We start from the raw sequence: 20,373 nt of genomic DNA, 5'->3' as shown, positions 1-20,373 counted from the left end.
ACACTGTGTGTGTGTCAGTGTAAATGTAAGTGTTAGTCTCTGTCTCTCTCTTTCTCTGTCTCTGACACCGTGTGTGTGTTTGTACAAGTGTCAGTCTCTCACTCTGACACTGTGTGTGTGTCAGTGTAAATGTAAGTGTTAGTCTCTCTCTCTGTTTAATGTGCTGCAACTGCTACATTCATCCGTACGTTCCACCTTCCCACCCCCTCACCCCCCCGCGTGTAAGACGACCCCCCCTCCATGTCATGTAGGCAGCTGTACTCCGTTTTCGGGGGTACGTGCATGTAATGTTTTTTCTTGTTTTCATAACCTACGGAACGCCGACATAAATTCCTGGATCTTCAACGTGTACATATTTGATCTCCTGCATGCACATGTACAACATAGATATTCTCCCAAACAAAGCACACGTGCACGGTATTTCAGAATTCAAACACACACATGACGAGAGAGAGAGAGAGAGAGAGAGAGAGAGAGAGTGAGTTTTACAGACAGTAGAAACCGAATCTGTACACGTACTTCACGTGCATAACGAAAGTTGCAAGCTTCACGTGGCCTGAGGCGCGGTGTTTGCTGTCAAAGACCTGACACACAGATCGGTGTCAAGTTTTGTGAGTGAGTGAGTGAAGACCAATCGTATGTCATGACTGTACACAGTTTGGGATATTTATCCCCCCCCCAACCCCCCCACCCCCCCCGACCCCCCCCCCCCGCCCCCCCCCCCCAAAAAGAAAAAATCTTATCTTTCATATCAGTGAAATCGCGACACTTGCTGTATCGTAAAATTGCTTTTGCAGTGAGCATTGCAAGGTTTGCAGGAGTGAAATTCTCCCTTATTTTCTCTGTCTGTCTGTCTATCTGTCTCTGTTTTTGTTTGTCTCTCTGTCTCTGTTTCTCTTTCCCTGTCTCTGTCTGTCACACACACACACACCTTGTAGTTTTAGATTGAACTTCTTTTTGTCATCCAGAAATGAAAAATACCCTTGTTGGACTCGCAGTTTATATTCTACAAATCTTTGAAAAGGTTCAATGCTATGATTTCGTAATTTTTGTTGTTGTTTTTGTTATTTTTTGTTGTTGTTTTTCCTGTTAGCGTATTTTATTACATGTGTGATATGTTGCTGTAGTATTAGTTTGACTTTGATTTTGTTGCAGTTTACGGCATGGAAAAGTTATGCTGCTGTAGTAATTGGTATGACTGTTATGATTCCTTTATTTTAATGTACATGTGTCATACCCCTTCAGTTAGGGCCTTTGGTCTTTTTTTTTAATGAAGCATTTTGTTTCGTTTCTCTCTCCTCTCTGTGTCTCTCCTCTTTCTCTCTGTCTCCCTCTCTTTCCTCTCTCTGTCTTTCTCTCGTCTCTCTGTCCCCCTCTCTGTCTCTCTCTCTCTCTTTCTCTGTCTCTCTCTCTCCTCTCTCTCTGTCTCTCCTCTCTCTCTCCGTCACTCTGTCTCGTTCTCCCCTCTCTCTGTCTCTCTCTCTCTGTTTCTCTCCGTCTCTCTCTCTCTCCCCCTCTCTCTCTGTCTCTCCCCTCCCCTCTCTCTCTCCTGGATGGACAGGCATTTCAGATTTATTTTGTCACGATCTAAACTTGGTATATCAGAAATAAACACCCACAGATACCGTTATAAAAATGTTCAAAGTTTTGACCGCCCATGTCCATTGTGTAAAGAATCGATCGAAGATGAAATACATGAGATGTCCTATTTTGTGTGATCTTCGTGAAGAATTTATCCCAAAGAAATATTATTCATATCCATGTTTATTCTGATTTAATTTGCTGATGGCGTCTGCGGATGACGGAGTTTAAGTAATTTGGCATTGTATTAAAATAAAGCTTTTCACTTAAGAGATATAGTTATGTCATAATGAATGGCTATTGTTCTCGTAACATACAATTACAATAATGTTGTTATCGCCCCTTATTCATATGGGGCTATGGCCTTAATGAATAAACCATCTGAATCTGAATCTGTTTCATGTATTGTGAGAGAGTGATATTTAGAAATTTTTTGTTTGTTGATGAAACGCTGTTAAGCAGAATGTTGCTTTGCACTTAAGGGGATTTAAGAATTAACCCCTGTCACCCCCTTGTCATTAGACCCTTACAGGTAATAACAATAAAATGTCAAAGCCTCTCTCTCTCTCTGTGACACTGTGTGTGTGTGTGTGTGTGTGTGTGTGTGTGTGTGTGTGCGTGTGTGTGTGACGGAGACCGACAGACTGACAGAGTACACAAGTTCAATTTCAGATTTAGTTTCTCAAGGAGGCGTCACTGCATTCGGACAAATCCATATACGCTATACACCACATCTGCTAGGCAGATGCCTGACCAGCAGCATAACCCAACCCGCTTGGCCGGGCCTTGAGTGCATGTTTATATATTTATGTACCTATCAGAGTGGATTTCTTTTTATTTCGTTTTGCCATGGGTTCTTTTTCAGTGCACCAAGTGCACGCTGCACACGGGACCTCGGTTTATTGTCTCCTCCGAATGACTAGACGTTCAGTTCGGTTTTCCAGTCAAACCTGAGAGAAAGGGCGAGAGCGGGGATTCGAACCCAGACCCTCACGGACTCTGTATTGACAGATGAGCGTCTTAACCATTCTGCCACCTTCATCCTGAAGAATACACAAGACCTGACAGAATGCAGAAGACCTGACAGAATGCAGAAGACCTGACAGAATGCAGAAGACCTGACAGAATGCAGAAGACCTGACAGAATGCAGAAGACCTGACAGAATGCAGAAGAAGGAAAAACAACAAGAAGCACGTGTCTCTCTTCGGGGGCAAGCCAGAGAGACTTGACCCCTGTGGCTCGGACCTGTGCCCAGCGGTTGGGGTGCAGAGGGGAGGACAGTAGGAGGGGCATGGCCATGCCCGGCTCGTACAGGTCGTTGTGGGCCAGGGGGAATGGAACCCCGCTGACCGAGGTGTACACCACCAGCGTGCTGTCCGCCACGCCCGCCCTCTGCAGCTCCGTCATCACCACGCCCACACCTGCACAACACACAACACCTGGCTGATAAAGGGTATGAAGGTGAAGGTCCCGTACAGCTGTTTACAGCCATTGGGGGGCGTTGAATTAATGTCCCACTGTCTTCGTCTTGTTGTTCTTCTTCGTTGTCTATCTCATCATCATCATCATCATCTTCTTCTTCTTCTTCTCGTTCTTCTTGTTCCTGTTCTTGTTCTTCGTTGTCTATCTCTCCATTATCATGATCATTATCATGATCATTATCTTCTTCTCGTTCTTCTCGTTCTTCTTCGTTGTCTCTCTCTTCATCATCATGATCATGATCATCATCATCATCTTCTCGTTGTTGTTGTTATTCTTCCTCTTCTTCGTTGTCTATTTCATCATCATCATCATCATCATCATCATCATCATCATCATCAACATTATCATGATAAGCTTCTTCCTCTTCTCCTGTCTGTCCCATAGCATACGGCACCACGGATGACCTGGCAACCACTCTTCTCTCCATTTCTCGCTGTTCATCGACATTTTAAGGGCGTGGGGTGTGCCCATATCACTTCACTGCACCTTTCTTCGCTGTGGTACGGTCTTTTTAAGGACCCAGTGCTTCGCCTGACTCTGCTTCTCACTTCTTCATTAATGATTGTGGAGAGTTGGCCCGGTGGAAACGCGTCCGCCTAGGAAGCGAGAGAATGTGAGCGCCCTGGTTCGAATCCCATAGTCGCCAGTATTCCTCACCCTCCACTAGACCTGAGTGGTAGTCTGGACGCTTGTCATTCGGATGAGACGAGAAACCGAGGTCCCGTGTGCAGCATGCACTTAGCGCACGTAAAAGAACCCGCGTCAACAAAAGGGTTGTCCCTGGCAAAATTCTGTACAAAAAGCAACTCCGATAGGAAAACAAATAAAATTGCAGGCAGGAAAAAATACAAAAAAAGCACGTGGCGCTCTAAGTGTAGCGACGCGCTCTCCCTGGGGAGAGCAGCCCGAATTTCACACAGAAAAATTTGTTGTGATAAAAAGAGTAACACAATACAACAGTACAGGGACACATGCTGACGGAAGAGAAGCAGACAGACAGACGTGCAGGGACAGAGAAAAAAACAGAAGAAACAGGTAGAGAGCTGTCCAGTACAGACCCCCATTCCATCCTTCAGACAGACTCCTCAATAGCCGAGTGTTTAAATCTGAGGATCCCGGGTTCGAATCTCGGTAACGACGCCTGGTGGGTAAAGGGAGGAGATTTCTTCCGATCTTCCAGGTCAACAGATGTACAGACCTGCCAGTGCCTGAACCCTCTTCGTGTGCATACGCAAGCAGAAGATCAAATACGCAGCGTTCGATTGGTTATGTAAAAAAGAACATATCCAGCATGCACACCCCCGAAAACGGACTATGGCTGTCTACATGGTGGGGCAAAGAAACAAAACGGTCTTACACGTTAAATGTTACATGTCAGTATGGATGTAACTGAAACCCGATTGAATGACACAGGAAACGAATGTTGAGCGCCCAAATAGCATCCATCAGTAGGCTCCACCCACGTAGGTAGGCAGCCTGTTGTGCAAATGACACCGAGTTTGTAAAGCGCTTAGAGCTTGTTCTCCGATCGGGGATGGGCGCTATACAAGTAGCTGTACCATCATCATCATCATTTGTATTTGTATTACTCTTTTTGTCACAACAGATTTCTCTGTGTGAAATTCGGGCTTCTCTCCCCAGGGGGAGCGTGTCGCTACACTTACAGCGCCACCCATTTTTTGCATTATTTCTGTCTGCAATTTTATTTATTTTTCCTATCGAAGTGGTTTTTTCCACAGAATTTTGCCAGGGATGACCCTTTTGTTGCCGTGGATTCTTTTATGTGCGCTAAGTGAATGCTGCACAAGGGACCTCGGTTTATCGTCTCATCCGAATGACTAGAGGCAGACCACCACTCAAGGTCTAGTGGAGGGGGAGAAAATACTGGCGACTGCCGGTGTGATTCGAACCAGTGTGGCTCAGATTCTCTCGCTTCCTAGGCGGGCGCGTTACCTCCAGGCCGTCACTCCACAGATCCTCCTCCTCCTCACCTTGATCCATCCTGTCCAGCGCCGTGTACATGGCGGCCAGGTCCTGACGGGTGGAGGGGTTGTCGGGCAGGAAGTAGGGCACGGTGAGGGCCTGGGGGTTGTAGCTCCGAGGCTTCCAGTCCGGGATGCTGCCCATGCCGGGCTGCCCGCTGCCCCATCTCTCACAGAACTCACCGTATTGGGCAGCCCCGGGCCCCGCACCGCCACGGGTCGTGGAACGACACCACCAGAAAGAAGGGCCTGCAGGGAGAAATGGACAGAGGGGTCCGTGAACAGAAACAGACAGAAGGCAGTCCTTCACGAGAGATGGACAGAAGACAGAAGGGTCTGTGAACAGAGATGGACAGAAGAAAGAAGGTTTGTAAACAGAAACGGACAGAAGAAAGAAGGGTTGTAAACAGAAACGGACAGAAGAAAGAAGGGTTGTAAACAGAAACGGACAGAAGAAAGAAAGGTTGTAAAGAGAAACGGACAGAAGAAAGAAGGGTTTGTACAGAGAAACAGACAGAAGAAAGAAGGGTTTGTACAGAGAAACAGACAGAAGAAAGAAGAGAAACGGACAGAAGGAATAAGGGTTTGTAAAGAGAAATGGACAGAAGAAAGAAGGGTTTGTAAACAGAAACGGGCAGAAGGAATAAGGGTTTGTAAAGAGAAGCGGACAGAAGAAAGAAGGGTTTTAAACAGAAATGGACAGAAGAAAGAAGGGTTTTAAACAGAAATGGACAGAAGAAAGAAGGGTTTTAAACAGAAACGGACAGAAGAAAGACGGGTTTGTAAAGAGAAACGGACAGAAGGAATAAGGGTTTTAAACAGAAATGGACAGAAGGAATAAGGATCCGTACGGGTTATGAACACACCAATCTCTCCACTGTGTGGTTTCCTCCAGACTGACATACATTCACTGATAAACTTCTCTCTCTCTCTCTCTCTCTCTCTCTCCACACACACACACACACACACACACACACAGAGCACCTGTTAGTGTCGTTGGCCACAAACTGTCCCACTAGGTCCTTGATGAGTGTGATGTTCCTGCCGATAGCGTTCAGATCGTACTGTTCTTCTGTAGCCTCGAAGTCAAACTGATACACTGAGCTGGGCTTCACGTGCTTTCTGCCGATGATTCCTGCACAGTGCGGTAAGGGGTCATTACATGGAGGCTCTGCACAATGCGGTAAGGGGTCATTACATGGAGGTTCTGCACAGTGCGGTAAGGGGTCATTACATGGAGGTTCTGCACAATGCGGTAAGGGGTCATTACATGGAGGTTCTGCACAATGCGGTAAGGGGTCATTATATGGAGGCTCTGTACAGTACAGTAAGGGGTCATTACATGGAGGCTGTGTACAGTACGAATACGGTACGGGGTCATTACATGGAGGTCCTGTACAGTGCGGTAATCGGTCATTATATAGAGGCTCTGTACAGGTAAGGGATCATTACATGGAGGTTCCGTACAGTACGGTAAGGGGTCATTACATGGAGGCTGTGTACAGTGCGGTAAGGGGTCATTACATGGAGTGTGTGCACAGTATGGCAAGGGGTCATTACACGGAGGCTGTGTACAGTATGGTAAGGGGTCATTGCACGGAGGCTGTGTACAGTATGGTAAGGGGTCATTACATGGAGGCTGTGTACAGTACGGTAAGGGGTCATTACATGGAGGCTGTGTACAGTATGGTAAGGGGTTATTACATGGAGGCTGTGTACAGTATGGTAAGGGGTCATTACATGGAGGCTGTGTACAGTATGGTAAGGGGTCATTACATGGAGGCTGTGTACAGTGCGGTAAGGGGTCATCACATGGAGTGTGTGTACAGTATGGTAAGGGGTCATTACACGGAGGCTGTGTACAGTGCGGTAAGGGGTCATTACATGAAGGCTTTGTACAGTGCGGTAAGGGGTCATTACATGGAGGCTCTGCACAGTGCGGTATGGGGTCATTACATGGAGGCTGTGTACAGTATGGTAAGGGGTCATTACATGGAGGCTCTGCACAGTATGGTAAGGGGTCATTACATGGAGGCTCTGCACAGTATGATAAGGGGTCATTACACGGAGGCTGTGTACAGTGCGGTAAGGGGTCACTACATGGAGTCTGTGTACAGTACGGTAAGGGGTCATTACATGGAATCTGTGTACAGTATGGTAAGGGGTCATTACATGGAGGCTTTGTACAGTGCGGTAAGGGGTCATTACATGGAGTCTGTGTACAGTATGGTAAGGGGTCATTACACAGAGGCTGTGTAAAGTGCGGTAAGGGGTCATTACATGGAGGCTGTGTACAGTATGGTAAGGGGTCATTACATGGAGGCTGTGTACAGTGCGGTAAGGGGTCATTACATGGAGGCTGTGTACAGTATGGTAAGGGTTCATTACATGGAGGCTGTGTACATTATGAGTAGTAAGGGGTCATTACATGGAGGCTGTGTACAGTATGAGTAGTAAGGGGTCATTACATGGAGGCTGTGTACAGTATGGTAAGGGGTCATTACATGGAGGTTCTGTTCAGTGTTGTAAGGGGTCATTACATGGAGGCTGTGTACAGTATGGTAAGGGGTCATTACATGGAGGCTGTGTACAGTATGGTAAGGGGTCATTACATGGAGGCTGTGTACAGTATGGTAAGGGGTCATTACATGGAGGCTGTGTACAGTATGGTAAGCGGTCATTACATGGAGGCTGTGTACATTATGAGTAGTAAGGGGTCATTACATGGAGGCTGTGTACAGTATGAGTAGTAAGGGGTCATTACATGGAGGCTGTGTACAGTATGAGTAGTAAGGGGTCATTACATGGAGGCTGTGTACAGTATTAGTAAGGGGTCATTACATGGAGCCTGTGTACAGTATGAGTAGTAAGGGGTCATTACATGGAGGTTCTGTACAGTACGGTAAGGGGCCATTACATGGAGGCTGTGTACAGTATGAGTAGTAAGGGGTCATTACATGGAGGTTCTGTACAGTACGGTAAGGGGCCATTACATGGAGGCTGTGTACAGTATGAGTAGTAAGGGGTCATTACATGGAGGCTGTGTACAGTATTAGTAAGGGGTCATTACATGGAGCCTGTGTACAGTATGAGTAGTAAGGGGTCATTACATGGAGGTTCTGTACAGTACGGTAAGGGGCCATTACATGGAGGCTGTGTACAGTATGAGTAGTAAGGGGTCATTACATGGAGGCTGTGTACAGTATTAGTAAGGGGTCATTACATGGAGGCTGTGTACAGTATGAGTAGTAAGGGGTCATTACATGGAGGTTCTGTACAGTACGGTAAGGGGTCATTACATGGAGGCCCTATAGAACCAGTGATCATTGTCAAAGTTTGTTATGCTGTTTTCTGGTGTCAACCTGTGAGACCTGTCAGTTTGTTGTATCGCTGTCTTGTCTCATCATGTGGGGACGGACTGTCAAAGTTGGTTGCACCACTATCAAGTTTAAACACGTGATAACTCAAGTTTGTCATACTCAGGCTCACTCTGTGATAACTGCTGTCAAAGCTGGTTATACCGCGCTGTCCAGTGTTAACCTGTGAAAGTAATGTCAAAGCTGGTTATACCGCTGTCCAGTATTAACCTGTGGAAGTAATGTCAAAGCTGGTTATGTACTGTCCAGGCTCAACTTGTGATATTAGCTGTTATAGTTTGTTGCACCACTTGCCAGTTTCAACCTCTGTCAAGGTTGTCGTTATTATTGTTATTATCTCTCTCTGTTTCTCTCTGTTTCTCTCTCTCTCTCTCTCTCTCTGTGTGTGTGTGTGTGTGTGTGTGTGTGTGTGTGTCTCTCTCTCTATATTATATATATATATATATATATATATATTATATCTATCTATATATCTATCTATCTCTCTCTCTCTCTCTCTCTCTCTATATATATATATCCACACCCGCCCCCCACATACATATATACACACACACGGATATCTATCTATCTATCTATAACGCTGTCTAGTCTCAACCGGTGATAACAGCTGTCACAGCTGATTATACCTCTGTCCAGCGTTAACCGCTGGTAACTGTCAAGGCTGGGTATACCGCTGTCCAGGGTTAACTGGTGATAACTGTATACATCTGTCCAGTGTTAACCGCTGGTAACTGTCAAGGCTGGGTATACCGCTGTCCAGGGTTAACTGGTGATAACTGTCAAGGTTCTGTCCAGTGTCAACTGGTGATAACTGTCAAGGCTGGGTATACCTCTGAACAGTGTTAACCGGTGATACCTGTCCAGCTGGATATACCTCAGTGCAGTGTTAACTGGTGATAACTGTGAAGGCTGTCCAGATGCAGTGTTAACCGGTGATAACTGTCAAGGCTGGATATACCTCTGTCCAGTGTTAACTGGTGATAACTGTGAAGGCTGGATATACCCCTGTCCAGTGTTAACCGCTGATAACTGTGAAGGCTGGATATACCCCTGTCCAGTGTTAACCGCTGATAACTGTGAAGGCTGGATATACCGCTGTCCAGTGTTAACTGGTGATAACTGTCAAGGCTGGATATACCTCTGTCCAGAGTTAACCGCTGATAACTGTGAAGGCTGGATATACCCCTGTCCAGTGTTAACCGCTGATAACTGTGAAGGCTGGATATACCTCTGTCCAGTGTTAACCGCTGATAACTGTGAAGGCTGGATATACCTCTATCCAGAGTTAACTGGTGATAACTTTCAAGGCTGGATATACCTCTGTCCAGAGTTAACCGCTGATAACTGTGAAGGCTGGATATACCCCTGTCCAGTGTTAACCGCTGATAACTGTGAAGGCTGGATATACCTCTGTCCAGTGTTAACCGCTGATAACTGGCAAGGCTGGATATACCTCTATCCAGAGTTAACTGGTGATAACTTTCAAGGCTGTCCAGTGTTAACCGCTGGTAAATGTCAAGGCTGGATATACCTCTGTCCAGTGTTAACCGGTGATAACTGGCAAGGCTGGATATACCTCTGTCCAGAGTTAACTGGTGATAACTTTCAAGGCTGGATATACCTCTTTCCAGAGTTAACTGGTGATAACTGTCAAGGCTGGATGTACCTCTGTCCAGTGTTAACCGCTGATAACTGTGAAGGCTGGATATACCTCTGTCCAGTGTTAACCGCTGATAACTGTCAAGGCTGGATGTACCTCTGTCCAGTGTTAACCGGTGATAACTGTCAAGGCTGGATATACCTCTGTCCAGTGTTAACCGCTGATAACTGTCAAGGCTGGATATACCGCTGTCCAGTGTTAACCGCTGATAACTGTCAAGGCTGGATATACCGCTGTCCAGTGGCTCAACAAAGCAGGTTGAGCAGAGAGGTGGGCAGGGACTGACTGACGGACTGAATGACGGAGTGACTGGCTGACTGACTGGCTGACTAACGGAGGACTGACTGACCGACCGACTGACCGACGGACTGACTGACGGACGGACGGACTGACGGACGGACTGACGAACTGTCAAGGCTGGATATACCGCTGTCCAGTGTTAACCGGTGATAACTGTCAAGGCTGGATATACCGCTGTTCAGTGTTAACCGGTGATAACTGTCAAGGCTGGATATACCACTGGTCAGTGTTAACCGGTGATAACTGTCAAGGCTGGATATACCGCTGTTCAGTGTTAACCGGTGATAACTGTCAAGGCTGGGTATACCGCTGTCCAGTGTTAACCGGTGATAACTGGCAAGGCTGGATATACCGCTGTTCAGTGTTAACCGGTGATAACTGTCAAGGCTGGATATACCGCTGTCCAGTGTTAACCGGTGATAACTGTCAAGGCTGGATATACCGCTGTTCAGTGTTAACCGGTGATAACTGTCAAGGCTGGATATACCACTGGTCAGTGTTAACCGCTGGTAACTGTCAAGGCTGGATATACAGCTGTCCAGTGTCAACTGATCATAACTGTCAAGGCTGGATATACCGGACGGACTGACGGACGAACTGACTGACGGATTGACGGATGGACTGACTGACAGAATGACTGACTAACTGACAGACTGACCGACTGACGGACAGACTGATGGACTTACGGACAGACTGACGGACTGATTAACTGAGGGACTGACTGACTAACTGACTGACTGAGGACGGACTGACTGACGGACGGAATAACTGACTGACGGACTAACTGACTGACTAACGGACTGACTGACTGACTGAGGGACGGACGGACGGACGGACGGACTGACTGACGGACGGACTGACTGGCCGGACTGACCGACTGACGGCCGGACTGACTGACTGACGGCCGGACTGACTGACCGACGGCCGGACTGACTTACTGATTGACGGACTGACTGACTGACTGACGGGCGGACTGACTGACGGACGGACGAACTGACTGACTGCCCGACCAACGGACTGACAGACCAACCGACGGACCGATCGACGCACGGACGGACTGATTGACTGACTGACGGACGGAGTGACCAACGGACGGACTTACTGACTGACCGACTGACACACTGAGTGACAAACTGACTGATTGACTGACCTGTACGGACGTTGTGGGCGGAGAGGATGGCGGGCAGGGTGGGGAGGGAGGAGGGGGAGGAGAAGCGCGCCACCCCGTCACTCCGCCCGAACATGCCCGTCTGGTGGGGGGGCAGGCCCGACAGCAAGGCCGCCCTGCACGCACACCACAGCACGCGTGCACGTGCACACACACACACACACACATATACGCACGCACACACACACGCACACGCGCTCACGCACACATACATGATACACACATCCACCAGCGCGTGCACACACACACACACCCACACACACACATACACATATACGCACGCACACACACACACACGCACGCACGCACGCACGCACACGCGCTCACGCACACATACATGATACACACATCCACCAGCGCGTGCACACACACACACACACACACACACACACACACACACCAGACCTCTCAAACCACAACCAACGTTGCGCCAGAATATCCTGTCATGATTTAGCAATAGAAAAAGGCCGATATTTCAACATCCCAAAAGACAGGAGACTAGGTTTACAATGTCAAATAATAGAGGATGAATATCATTTCTTAGATAACTGCAAATTATACAAAGAAATTAGAACAGAATTCATACAAAAATTTCTAAAATACCTTCCAAATATCATTAAACCCAGTCAGCTAATACTGGAAGACAAACTTGTGGGACTGTTTGGGAAATTTGTCAGTAACTGCTGTCAAAATCGCCATAGCGTGCAGGAGTGATTCAATCTCTTGTTCAATATTTATCTATTTTGTGTTGATTTTTTGTGCGTGGTTTCATGTAACTTTGCATGCGTGTCTTATAAACCTTGTTCAGGTTTAATTGACATTAAAATTGATTCTGATTCTGATTCTGATTCTGATTCACACACACACACACACACACACACACACACACACACACACACACACACACACACACACATGTAGGTGCAGACCTGTCAAACCACGACCAACGTCGCGCCAGAATCATCACCCAGAGAACAACTCCTCTGTCTCCTGACACTGAAGGGGGAGTATTGCTGTGCATGAACACATGAGCAACCCCAACAAAGTGGAGTGATGGCCTAGAGGTAACGCGTCCGCATAGGAAGCGAGAGAATCTGAGCGCGCTGGTTCGAATCACGGCTCAGCCGCCGATATTTTCTGCCCCTCCACTAGATCTTGAGTGGTGGTCTGGACGCTAGTCATTCGGATGAGACGATAAACCGAGGTCCCGTGTACAGCAGGCATTCAGCGCACGCAAAAGAACCCACGGCAATAAAAGGGTTGTTCCTGGCAAAATTCTGTAGAAAAATCTACTTCTATTGGAAAAAGCAAATAAAACTACACGCAGGAAAAAATACACGAAAAATAGGTGGCGCTGTAGTGTAGCGACGCGCTCTCCCTGGGGAGAGCAGTCCGAATTTCACACAGAGAAATCTGTTGTGACAAAAAGAGAAATGCATTACAATACAATACAACAAAGATATTGTTGCGTTGACACCATCTACAGGACAGTGGAACGCTGGCCCAGTGGGAAATGTGCCCGGCTAGGAAGCGAGGGACCACGGGATCGAATCCCATAATCATACAGACCAAGACCCTCCAACCCCCCTCCCTCCGCCCCAATCCCCGCACCTGCTTCTTCTCCTCCACAAGATCTTGAGAAGTGATCTGGGTGCTGATCTTTCGAATCAGACGATAAACTGAGATCCTCCATGCAGTACGCACAGTACACACTTAGCGCACGTAAAAGAACCCACGACAACAGGATATCATCACGAAGGGAAAAAAACACAACTACTTTGATAATAAAACAAATACACTTGCAGACAGAAAACAATATGTGTGGCGCTGCAATGCGGCGACAAGCTCTCTCTGCGGAGAGGGAGCAGCCCAAAATTAACAAAGAAACCTGATGTGACAAAATACAAACAAGCAAACAAACAACAAAACTAGAATAGAACACATTGCGGGGGAAGCTGACCAGTCATTAGCACACACTAAACTTCACAAGATAAGAGAGATATTCCCTCCATACAAAAAGAGAAAAAAAGACGGAGAGCGAGAGAGATAATGGTCAGACAAACAGGCAGCCAGGCAGCCAGGCAGGCAGACAGGCAGGCAGGCAAACAGGCAGGCAGGCAGGCAGGTAGATGGACAGACAGACAGACAGGCAGGCAGGCAGACAGGCAGGTAGATGGACATGCAGGCAGACAGACAGATAGACAGGCAGGCAGACAGACAGACAGGCAGGCAGATGGACAGACAGACAGACAGACAGACAGGCAGGCAGACAGACAGACAGGTAGATGGACAGGCAGGCAGGCAGACAGACGGACAGGCAGGCAGGCAGACAGACAGGCAGGCAGACAGACAGACATGCAGACAGACAGACGGACAGATAGACAGGGAGACAGACAGGTAGACAGACAGACGGACAGAAAGACAAACAGGCAGGCAGACAGACAGGCAGGGAGGCAGGCAAGCAAGCAAGCATGCAGACAGACAGACAGGCAGGCAGGCAGGCAGGCAGATAGAGAGACAGACAGACAGGCAGGCATGCAGACAGACAGACAGACAGGCAGACAGACAGACAGACAGACGGTCAGACAGACAAAAATGGAGGAGGGGAGTGGAGGGAGGACCTGGCAGGAGAAGAGGCGCTGTCCGAGGAGTAGGCCCTGGTGAACAGCACGCTCCTGGCGGCCAGCTGATCCAGGTGGGGCGTGCTGACGTCACTGTGGTTGTAGGCCCCCATCACCCGCCCCGCGCCATCACCTGAACCAAAGACACCCACACACACCACACCACACCACACCCACCCACACACACCACACCACCCCACACCACACCCATCCACACCACACCCACCCACACCACCCATACCACACCATACCCATCCACACCAAACCACACCACACAACACCACATCACACCACACCACACCCATCCACACCACACCACACCACACAACACCACATCACACCACACCACACCACACCTCCACACCACACCACCTCCGCACCGCACCACACCACACCACACCCATCCACACCACACCGCACCGCTAGAGAGCAAAATCACATCATCTGCAAACATCAACAAAAATATTTCCACAGCACCAGGGATTAACTGAATATCATGCCTACCTTTCCCTGACATTTCAATAGCTAATTCATTTATTAAGAATGCAAATAATTGAGGACTTAAGAGACAGCCTTGTTTTACCCCACGGGGGCAACTAAAGAATTCAGAATATTCGCCCTTTTCGCGCACACATGCCATGACTGAATTGTATATACCTCACAGTACATTGCACAATTTTCCATTAATACCAGTTTTTCTCAGAACATGCCACAATACATTTCTGTTCACGGAGTCAAACGCCTTTTTAAAGTCAACAAAAGCAACATATAACTTAGTATTCTTCATAAGAAATTTCTGAACCAAAGCATATAAAGTAAAAATATGATCTACAATACTTAATCCTACTCTGAATCCTGCTTGTTCTTCAACAATTATTTCCTTTCTTTTGGCCCACTGGACAAGCCTTCTATTCAAAATACGTGTATATACTTTACTAATTACGCTTGTTAGAGCTATACTCCTATAGTTGTCTGGATTATTAGTGCCTCCTTTCTTGTGAATTGGTACAATAATGGATTTACACCAATTTTTCGGAAATAATCCATCATTATAAAGTTTGTTAAATAGTGACACAAGAACATCAAAAACAATTGCATCGACATTCTTCAGCATCTCGCCGATTATCTTATCTGGGCAGGCACTTTTTCCATTTTTCAGATTTCTTACACTGGCCTTAATTTCATCTATAGTTATAGGGTCATTAAACAAAGGTTCGTTAAAGATTTCTTCTTCGTCTTGTTCTTCTCCTGTATCTGCGATGTCGTACCATGGCTGTGAAGTGATGTCATTATAAATGGCTGATTTCCTATTGACTGATCTAATAGTTGCCCAAAACATTTTTGAATCCTTTATTGATTCTTTTAACTGTTGCAGTTTCTTTTCATCAAAATCTTGTTTCTTCTCTTTCCTTGACTAAATATACTGTTTTCTTTCTTCTACATAAATGTTTTTCGCTTCAGCTTTTCCTTCAATTGTTTTAGCTCTTTGAAAAATTTGCAACAATCTCCTTACTTGTCTTTTCTTTTGCCTACATTCATTGTCGAACCATTCATTAACTGTTTTCTTTTTTTTGCCCACTGTCCTAACCATGCATGCAGCAGTTCCATAAAATGCATTGACAAAGAGCTCAATAGATTTGTTGATATCTGTAGCCAGAGTCTCCATGACTATACTCATGCACATTTTAAACTCATCAGAAGTTAGTTCATCTTTAAAAGTCTGTATATTTTCCTCTGACCATACCGCCCTTTCCTCGCCACATTGTGCTACAAATGGTATAACTTTTTTGTCAATACTTTGTTTCCATGTGAGCTGAACTGGCAGATGCCATGAAAAAAGAGAATCATTTATTTTTAAATCACAGTTTGAAACAATTTCTCTGGACACCAGAAAATAATTGATAACACTGCATCCATGAGGAGATACAAAAGTAAATTCTCCCTCTGAATCAGTAATACGGGATCCATTCATGATGAAAAGATCAAACAAAAAACAAAAATCTAACAAAGATTTGCCAAAACTGTTCACAACTGTGTCTTTCGAACAACGCTTTCCATAATCATAATCATCATTATCATCATCCGTACTCTGTATATAACTAACCATTTGTTCTTCTTTGGGTTGTTCATTACCTGTCCTGGCATTCAAATCTCCATAGACAACAAAATAAACATTATCATTACGAACTGATTCTAAAATATTTTCTTCTTAGATAAGGATTCCATCTTTTAATTGTGTGTGAATGTAAGCTGACCCACCCTCTGGCACAACATAGCAGGCAACAAGAACATCATCTTTATTAACATCAAACACACATTTATCAATATGCACAACCACCACATTGTCACAATTTAACTTAAATTCTTTCATAAACTGAGCAAATTGCTTTCTTATCAGTAATAAAACCTCTCCTGAGTGTCTTCCATGAGCTGATATTTTTTTCGCAGGGGCACTGAATTTTATGTAATCAATAAAGATTGAACTAAAATTAAATGAATCATTCACGAACGTTTCTGTCAGACACACGAAATCATAGTAACAAAATTCACGAAAGTTTGCTGTACAAATTTTCTACATTATAATTCAGAAATGTTAATTCCGACACTTGATGTTCAGGCCTGTCCTATTTACAACTGTTCGACCGCAAAGTACGGCCACTGCCCCCAGCACGTGACCTGTTCAGGTGAAGGGGCTGCCCTCTCAAGTAACCATGGATTCCTGCTTGCTGTCCACCTCTGCCCGTCAAGCTTGAACCACCAACTGAACGATGCCCCACGGCCTGCCTGCCAACACGCGTGCTGCTGTCACTGCGGGAGTGAGCGCGGTCACCGGTGTCACTTCGGTCAGCTGCACGTGGAGCGGGGTCCGTGTTGTCGTCACGAGTCCGACCTGTTGAGACGCCACTGCCATTGGCTGCAGCCCGGTCACATGGTGGGGAACCCTTTTGATTGACGTCACCAGTGACGATGGGTGGGAATTCCTGGGTGGGGAGAAGGGAGGGGTGACTGTGATCAAGGCCATGGCGGGTGCGGGTGGGGTTAGAGGTGGGAGGTGGGACTGATGTTGCTCTGTGGTACAGCACTGGATCCGGCCGTCCCTTCAGCATGATGCCTTGAATCTGGTCTGCGAGGTCCGATCGTCAGCTTTCCCCTCACGAAGAACGCCACCTTCCCTTCTCTCTTTGCTGCCGCTACCATGCCTGCTTGTCTCCTGGTCAAGTCGTTTGCCACTCTCACCCTCTCTATCCTCTAACTTTGTTCTCAACTGTCTGTCTTTGATCAGCATCATTTTGTCTCTCCAACGCTTAAACGTAACGATCATTGTCTTCGGTTCTCCTGGCTTTGCCTGTCCCACTCGATGTGCCCGCACTATGTCTTCTTCTGTCCACTCTCTCTTGTCCTCTGCCTTGTTGAGCACCTCACATACTGCCCTGACACATGAATCATAGTCCTCTTTTTCACTCGGACTTTAGGGGGGAATGCTGAACAATCTAAGGTTGTCTCGCCGCGAAAACTCCTCCAATCTGTCGATCTCTTCACTGATTCTGCAGTTCTTCTTTCATTTCCTCTACCGTTGATGACACCCTCGCAGCCTCCTCCCTCTCTTCCCTGTTTTCCGCATACAAGTCAGTGAGATCAGCAGACACTTCGTCCACCCTGCCCCGCAACTGACTGCTCTCGTGTTCCAGTTTGTCACATCGCAGATTGATTTCTTCACACTTCTCAGCTACATGATTTATCATGTTTTATGTCACCCAGTTCTTCTCTAATGGCTTGATGCTGTTTTGTTTGTTCCTCTCTGTGTTGTCTCAGTTGTCTATTCTGTTCCTCAAACTGTGCTTTGGACTGCTGACTTTGGAGTTGGAGAGCCACCAGAATTTCCGACACAGCAGGATTCTCCACACTGACAGCACAGCGTTGACAGCACACATGGAAAACACCACCGGCACGTGCATGGCAAACTTGACCTGGTTTGACCTGACTCACTTCCTCGTCATATGGCATTGTCCCTGTATTTATTGTTTGGTCGAGTATTGTCCATTGCAAAGGTACATTGTTCATCATATATATGTTCGAAGACAAACAGAAGAAAATCTTCACCAATGCAAGAAGCAAAACACATGCTGGAGAATGTCACTGAGTGTCACGTCAACTGTGTCGCCGCTCACCTGTACTGTCCCATGCCTGACAGATGACCCACTTTTCACTGACCGGAGAAAAAGGCCAATTCTTGCCCTTCACATGTTCACATCGATCATTTTGTTGTCTTTTCAGTGTCCACACTCAATGTTACTTCACACCAACAACGCACTTCACTGTAATGTTTGTATAGCACCTTAAATTCCTCTTTGAAAAGGACATTCCCGTTGGCTGCTTACTGGTCGCCATCTTGCGCATGCCCCCCGTGCCCCCCGCCGAGAGAGACAGAGACAGAGAAACAGAGAGAGCGGACATAAAGACACAACAGAAAAACACAATTCTATCGTTGTACATACAAAATGATAATGATGCCGACGACGACGATGATGATAGTGGTGGTTGTGGTAGTGGTGTATTGGTGGTCGCGAGAAAAAGTTTCAGTTTCTCATGAAGGCGTCACTGCGTTCAAACGAATCCATATACGCTACACAACATCTGTTAGGCAGATGCCTAACCCAACGCGGTGTCAGGCCTTGAGTGCATGCCTATATTTGTGTAATGACTGACTGACTGACCAAATATTCAAAGTTGAATGGATTGGCCAATGATCTGTCAGAATTTCTCCTCTCCCCTCTGTTCCCCCTCCCCCCACCACCTTACTCTGGTGATAATAAATTTAATCTCATGTTAACATTGATATTAGCATTATTTTACTATATTATGTACTGTTTGTTTATTTGTTTTATTTCATTATTTCATTACTCACTGTTTATGAATGTTAGTTGATACAATTGATAATATGGTTCATCAACCGTCATGTTAAGATTGAAGTGCAATGTTGTGAGCACTGTATAAGCTTTAAGCTTGTTGATGCTCTTATGTCATTCATTGCACTGTAATCATGTGTACTGTTGAATAATTAAAGATTATTTAAACCATTTGTGTACCTTGTAGAGTGGATTTCTTCTGCATGATTTTTCCAGAGGACAACACATATGTTGCCATGGGTTCTTTTACAGTGCGCCAGTTGCGTGCTGCACGCGGATCTCAGTTCATCGTCTCATCCGAATGACCAGACCCTCAGTTTGATTTCCAGTCAAACTTGGGAGAAAGGGCGAGAGCGGGATTCGAACCCAGACTGTATGGGCAGATGAGCGTGTTAACCATCCTGCCACCTTCCTGACGAAGAAGAAGAAGAAGAAGAAGTTGATGATGATGATGGTGATAAGATGATAATGATGAAAATGATAATGATGATGATGATGACAAGACTAATGAAAAACAAATTGAAATTCAATTCATCCATAACCGTCACAACAGCATGTATGTGTTGTTGGTATGTGTACACGCGCGGGCGTGTTTTGTTTGTTTGTTTGTGTGTGTGTGTGTGTGTGTGTGTGTGTGTGTGTGTGTGTGTGTGTGTGTGTGTGTGTGTGTGTGTGTGTGTGTGTGTGGCAGACTGACAGAAAGGCAGGCTGTATTCATTAAAAAAAAAACACCTACTCACCCAACAGAACCAGGACATTTTTTCTCTGACCGTAAACAGCCTTGACAAAGCCAGAGGGATAGGAACAGGAAAAACAGTTTCATTTTCCTTGACGTTTTCTTCAACAAACACACAGCCACACACACATGTGCGCCCCAGCCAGCAAGGTGGAACAGCGGCACTCTGTCTGCCTCCCACTGTCCACGACACGCGAGGCTCTTCGCCTGTCAGCCAGATAGCATAACACCACCGAGTAGCCAACAGGGGCGTCAGTATCTCTATCTCTAAGTAGCACCCACCTGTTGTGGACGCAAAGTGGTGAACCGGAGATAATTAATCAGGTCTCCTTAACCCATTGACTGCTGAAGTAGAGGTCAGTGTGGGTTTAGTTTTTACTGCATTTCCTCCTTTTGTGTGTGTACATGTCAGTGATATAGCTGATTGTGCTGACTAAAAGGTATGATATGATATAGTTGATTGTGCTGACTAAAAGGTATAATATGATATAACTGACTGTGCTGACTAAAAGGTATAATATGATATAACTGATTGTGCTGACTAAAAGGTATAACATG

The 20,373-nt window shown here is 46.2% G+C and overlaps 1 pseudogene across 1 annotated transcript in view; it reads right to left on the bottom strand.

Annotated features, from left to right (window-relative positions):
* The window catches only part of LOC143274580 (N-sulfoglucosamine sulfohydrolase-like), a 24,798-nt pseudogene extending 4,726 nt beyond the window's left edge, over positions 1-20,072 (bottom strand). The window contains exons 1-6 of the transcript XR_013053290.1: positions 19,820-20,072; positions 14,173-14,305; positions 11,534-11,667; positions 6,031-6,181; positions 5,056-5,295; positions 2,828-3,003 (exon numbers count right to left, since the gene is read on the bottom strand). The product of XR_013053290.1 is annotated as an N-sulfoglucosamine sulfohydrolase-like (transcript). The remainder of the gene's footprint in view (positions 1-2,827; positions 3,004-5,055; positions 5,296-6,030; positions 6,182-11,533; positions 11,668-14,172; positions 14,306-19,819) is intronic.
* Positions 20,073-20,373: the final 301 nt, after the last annotated feature.

Source organism: Babylonia areolata, chromosome 29 (genome assembly GCF_041734735.1).
Source record: "Babylonia areolata isolate BAREFJ2019XMU chromosome 29, ASM4173473v1, whole genome shotgun sequence".
NCBI lineage: Eukaryota > Metazoa > Mollusca > Gastropoda > Neogastropoda > Buccinidae > Babylonia > Babylonia areolata.
The sequence above is the reverse complement of the archived record's forward strand: the minus strand, read 5'-3'. Positions and strand labels throughout refer to the sequence as shown.